Source organism: Salvelinus sp. IW2-2015, linkage group LG21 (assembly GCF_002910315.2).
Source record: "Salvelinus sp. IW2-2015 linkage group LG21, ASM291031v2, whole genome shotgun sequence".
NCBI classification, from domain to species: Eukaryota; Metazoa; Chordata; class Actinopteri; order Salmoniformes; family Salmonidae; genus Salvelinus; species Salvelinus sp. IW2-2015.
Window position 1 is genome coordinate 2,734,812 of NC_036861.1, and position 6,443 is coordinate 2,741,254.

The 6,443-nt window shown below is 41.3% G+C and overlaps 1 long non-coding RNA gene across 1 annotated transcript; it reads right to left on the bottom strand.

The window, feature by feature from the left end:
* Positions 1-366: 366 nt before the first annotated feature.
* On the bottom strand, positions 367-4,852 carry LOC111982455 (uncharacterized). Its single transcript, XR_002879751.3, has 4 exons — positions 4,706-4,852; positions 3,642-3,705; positions 2,690-2,857; positions 367-777 (listed from the first exon to the last, which is right to left on the bottom strand). It is a non-coding gene; the product is annotated as an uncharacterized lncRNA (long non-coding RNA).
* Positions 4,853-6,443: the final 1,591 nt, after the last annotated feature.

Here is a 6,443-nt window from a genome sequence, read left to right on the forward strand (position 1 = left end):
TAAGATCCACACAGGGCAATGTCAGTCTATCCTCTCCATTCTGAGCACATAGGGATTTTAGGTCATATTTCATAACAGTGCCATCAATGACAAAGCTTTCTGGGCATAAGCAGCAGCCTTMGGACGAAGCTTATTCTTTGGGCCAAGGAATTACACACTAAGTATGCAAGACATTRGGCACAGATGGCTAGTGCTGATAGCATGGAGGCAATCACATTTCAAAGGCAAACTAGCAAACTAGTAACATTCAGCCCCAAACCAAAGTCTACCATCAAACCCACCAAGGTTAAAACTACAGGAGGGGATACAAATGTCTTCATTTGGTTTAATGTTTGCTGTATTAAAAAGGAATAGATTGACATGATACAAACTTGTTTACTAGTTTTATTGATGAATCATGGACAAAAGGCAAAATTAGTTCTGACAACATGCTACATTAGTTTACGCCACTAAGAGAACAGTATATTCCAGAAATACATTCATACAAATGTGATATGGTCYTTACAGACCCCCTGCAAGGTCATTGCAATAACATTGTCATGAACACATTTCTCATGCTTCTAGCGTTTGTTGCTTGCTACCTTCTCCTTGAGGAAGTGGATAATATCAAACTTCACTGAATCTTTGACAAATGGTTCTCCTGATGACAATACACCACTATACATAAAATGTAATCTAGTTCTATGAATATACATCAGTCAAAACATCAACGGTTAGTTTGATTCTGCTCCTTCACTCCATCAGGACAAGCGTTGGAACCAGGAAGTGGTACGAAACCTAACACAAGAGAGAAAGTGCATCAACTGATGAGTCAGAACCCACTGGGCTGAAGAGGAGCACAGAGGGYCATCACCTCCTTGGGGGTTCAAACAGATGGGTTTGGAAACTTTTTCTCCAACAATTCTGAAAATAGATGCTTTTTATGAGTTCTATCACAAACGGTCATAAACAAAAAGCTCCRGGCTGCTATACAATCAACGCCACATTGACATTAGTAGGCTTACCTGACAAATTATTATTTGTCTCAATTGGGTAGCCATCGTTTTGCAAGCTGTGCTGCAGCAGACATTCCTTTCTTGATTAATGCATAATTAAAGAGAATTCAACTCAAATTTGTTACCCCCCCCCCCCCGACCATCATTTTTCATTGTTTGTCAAAATATATTTGTAATAAGCCTATTGAGAGTAAAATTTAAACAAAAAAAATCCAGAATACATTTTATGGGGCCACCTTAGTTGTGTATTAACCATTATTTCACCAGTTATATTGACAAAAATCAATTATACACCAAGGGCCTGGGGAAGAGGAGAAAAGGCCCATTTGAAAGCTATACAAATAAAATTTTACTTCATTTTTTTAGTAGCTCTCATGCTAGAAAAGGTTGGAGACCCCTACTTTATAACATAGCATTGTTAAATACTCGTTACGGATTGGCTTGAAGGGCATTCTAGAGCGTGCATTATTTCCCTATAACGCACAATACATCAGCACGGTAGAATTCAGTGGCTCGAGTTCATTCTTCCATGTTCTATGTTTGAACTSCTTTTGAAAGTAAAATACTCATTTAAAACATTGGCATTGTTGAATTACATTTTCATAATAGCAAAATAGGACTGCTGGGTTGGTCAGATACTTTTGAGGAGAAGTGGAAATTCCATTGGAATCGTATTAACGCCCATTGTGTAAGTTGCCCATGTGTCGTCAATGAGCCGTGCGGTGCTTTCTGGGACAAGGAAAGCTCTCCTTCAAGGAGTGAAGGGGAGTCAATGTGGAAGAAAACATTAGCATGAATTTCATTAACTTGTTCTCAGTGACATTAAAATTGTTGAGAAATTGTCAGGTTTCTCAACTCAGACCCTGACTTTGAGAAGGGATTGCATGACGACTAGCATAACCGCGGGATGCTGCATGACAATGTGAACGCGATTGGGTGACAATCTGCTGACCGAGGCGTTATAAGTTCCTCCATTGCCCAATGGAGTCCCATCTCTGGTTTGGTTAGCTAAATAAGTCTGTTTGGTTATTAAGGCAACTACTGTAGCTATCAATTCAACTTGCTGGCTACTTAAGWGGATTTGGAACACATTTCTCCTGGTWAATGTGTCAAATTATAGCCATGGTACAAAAGTGATAACCAATGCAGGGGTTCTGTGTGTCCTCTGGAAAATAATGCAACTCCCTGGGAGGMAAGTTCCACTCCGCCAGAGCGTCGTAGAACATGCCTTCCACAGAACACATAGCCAATTGATTATCCCTTATGTAATTGACAAATCTTTACGCAAGATGTTGAAAATGGTGGGCGTAGCCTACGAAGCATGACACATGCAATGAGGAAAGGAGGAGTTGCACAATACACCAACAGCATTTAACCACCATAAAATATATAAGGAAGGGATACATCTGTTTTCTAAAGACATTTGTGTGCAGTATTATACAAGAGCATCAACCAGCTGTATACATGCTCACACCTGCAACTGCCAYGGAAGGCTTCACAGAACCCCCTGTTATAGTCTAGGTCCAACAAGGCACGCTGCAGCATACGACCAAACTGCAGCACCTGCCCAAGACCAGATTATCAAAAYCATGCACGTCCAGAATGACACACCATTCCCTATATAGTTCACTGCATRAAATAGGGAGTCATTTGGGACAGATGCACTATAGGCCAAGCCAATATAGCCTACTTACCAGGTAGGCTATTACAGCAGAGGTGAYAGGGATCTATTTCTAACAGAAATAGAAACTGTCAATGTGTTTCTATGCTTTCCCCTTCATTGTCGTCATGCATCTTGTCTCAATAGACACCCCATCATGTGAGTTCATCAAGGACATCTGACACGATGAGATGCCGACCCACTACAGGTGAGAAACAGAAGACACGTTTTTAATACAGTAGTTTGCTAATCTGATAAACATTGGTTTCATATGTCAGACAGTTCAACTTATAAGACAATATTTGATCGGTCCCTCATGAGTTTGATCTTATCCTAGCGTGCCCTCTACTGGACAACGTTATCATTACCACCAACAGGGAAATCTTTGTCACTAGACCACGTGTCAAASTCAWTCCGTTGAGGGACAAGTGTCTGCGGGTTTTCGCTCCGCTCTTGTACTTGCGTGATCATTTCAGCTCATTGATTAGTTTTAAACTCCAGTCACCTGGTTGTTTAGGTCTTTATTACACACTAATTGAAAGGCAACAAAAAGGCAGCATACACTCAGCCCTCCATGGAATCAGTTTGACACCCCTGTATTAGACTACTAAACCTGTATATTCTCCTACAGTACCCCTCTCCCACTGAAGTCAGTTGGCAAAAGCCAATCTAGTTTAATTGAAAATACATCTACAGCAGCATCTCAACACAAAAAGATAGAAGGGACACTTATGTTATCAAAAGACAGAGTTTGTCCGCAGTATCATACATGAACATCAAACAGCTGTATACATGCTCACACCTGCAACTGCCAGGGCAGCTTCACAGAACCCCCTGTTATAGTCTAGGTCCAACAAGGCAKGCTGCAGCATACGACCACGACYGCTAKACTGCAGCACCTGCCCAAGACCAGATTATCAAAAGCATYCACATTCAAAAGCAAAGGTGAGGGATCCATGATCTTGGCACCACAAATATTTCTGCACCTTTATTGTCAGCATGCATCTCTWGACTTCAAGGACACCCGACTCATTGAGATATGCTGAACCCCTACAGATGGGGAAACATAGGAGATTAGTGTTTTAGTGGAGCAGTTTATTGTTGAGATGATAAACATTGGTTTCATATATTAGACAGAATATTTTCAGACCCTCATGAGTGTTTTGATCTTATACTAGCATGCACTCCCTCTACTGGACAACGTGTATCATTACCACCAACAGGGAAATCTTTATGGCAGTAGACTACTAGCTAAACCTATAKTATTTTCTATAGTACCCCTTTGCCACTGAAGTTAGATAGCTGGCTAGTGAAAACMAATCTAGTTGAATAGTAAATYCATTACAGAATTTTAGATTAACACAAAACAATTGAGGGAAGGGACAACTTATGTTTTCTAAAAGACAAAAGTATGTGTGCAGTATCATGAGCGTCAAACTGCTGTATACGTGCTCACAACTACAACTGCCAGGCTTCACAAAACACATGCTTTAGTAATACGGGTACCCGCCAAAATAAGGAAAACTTGAATACATGAAGGATACAACGTGTATTGAAAGCTTCCACAGGTGTGTTTTCTGAATTCGTCAAGCAATTAACACCCGATAAGCTTTTTGGGTCAGTTATAAAAAATGTCAAGTCGCCTATTACTTTCACTACCATGACTAGAAGAGATTTGCATCTTTGAAATAAGGGTCTCAAAGGAGTATAGGTGGTTTAAAGTGTACGTCAGTCACCAGATTTTAACCCGCTGCAGCCATTGATGGCTACACTACGTCACCTGCCCAAAACCAGATTTAGCTACCACTACACCGTGAATGGCAAATGGCACCCTATTTCCTAAGTGCCCTGGTCAAAATAGGAATACGGTGACATTTGGACGGATACACATGTTATAAATCCAACAGTTACCAAGAAACAAGTACCCCTTTTTTTCACAAATGGGACCCCGTACTTGTTTTGGCCTGGTTGGACGTTTTACAAACCTAGCTAAGTTAGCTAGCTAACGTTAGCTTTTGGCCAGGCAGGTTAGCAAGGACCATTTCTTTACCATGTGTTCATCAATGTGTTTCGGTCATTTCCATCCATGCGAATCATCTCCTTTCCTCAATACATAACATGTAAGGTTTTAACAAAAGTTTAAAAAGAGCTCTACTTTGCTAGCTTGCCGCCTCAGACTAGGACAAAAATCTTATTTTGGATTGCTTTGGGGGTTCGCATCCAATTTAAGCTGCATACACTGCCACCTACTGTACTGGAGTGAGACCATTCACGATCTACCTATACTGAACAAAATATAAACGAACATGTAAAGTGTTGGTCCCATGTTTATGAACTGAAATAAACTATATTCAGAAATGTTCGATATGCACCAAAAGCTTATTTCGCTCAAATTTTGCACATAATTTGTTTACAACCCTGTAAGTGAGGCATTTATCCTTTGCCAAATTATACGCATCCACTTGACAGTGTGGCATATCAAGAAGCTGATTAAACAGCATGATCATTACACAGGTGCACCTTGTGCTGCCAGATAATAAAAGGCCACTTTAGAATGTGCATTTTGTCATACAACACAATGCCACAGATGATGTCTCAAAGTTTTGAGGGAGCGTGCAATTGGGCATGCTGACTACAGGAATGTCTACCAGACTGTTTCCAGAGAATTGAATATTAATAATGTTAGAGAATTTTGCAGTACGTCCAACCGGCCTCACAACTGCAGTTCACGTGTAACCACGCCAGCCCAGGACCTCCTCATCCAGCTTCTTCACCTGCGGGATTGTCTGAGACCAGCCACCTAGACAGCTGATGAAACTGAGGAGTATTTCTGTTTATCATAAAGCCCTTTGGTGGGGAAAAACTAATTCTGATTAGCTGGGCCTGGTTCCCCAGTGGGTGGGCCTATTCCCTCCCAAGCCCACCCATGGCTGCACCCCTGCCCAGTCATGTGAAACCAATAGATTAGGGCCTAATGCATTTATTTAAATTGACAGATTTCCTTTTAATCAAATCAAATTTTATTGGTCACGTGCACGTGTTTAGCAGATGTTATTGTGGGTGTAGCGAAACGCTTGTGTAACTCCATTTCTAGTTTTGTTCAGTATARATTCAATTCTTTGTGATACAGTACTATAACATTTGGGAAAAGGAACAATTACCCTGCCAACTATTAGCCTTCTCATTAAAAATGTAAATAAATCAATAAAAATAACACCATCCCACTYTTTACCCTATCTAATCCTACTCCAGACCAACGGTCCGGGGGGACAGAACTCTACCACTCAACACCCCCTYCAACTGTTCTGCAGGAAAAACCTCGCAATCCCAAGTCCTCTGCCACTCTCTTCACTGATTCAGCTTACAACACTTTCTGTACTACTCTGACCCTAGCAACCTCAACCTGACTTTCTCTCCCTGGACACCTCCGATCTTCAGCCACATGGGCACCCCRACAACTAACACACACACATTTCTCTACCAAAACTACACATTCCTTCGTCTCATGCCCTCCTGCACACTTCTCACACCTAGGACTCTCCCTCCAACATACTGCTGCAACATGACCATAAGCCTGACACCTAAAACACCTAAGTATTTTAGGAACAAACACTCTCATGGGATAACTTACACTCCCTACTTAACCTTATCTGGCAAAGACTCTTCATCAAAACTCAACAGAAAAGACGTCTTCTCTGTTTCCCCACGCTCTCCACCGGATCTGCGTTTCACCAAACGACGAGCGTCACAGACACCGGGATTCTTCACTTTCAACTGATTTTRTAAAA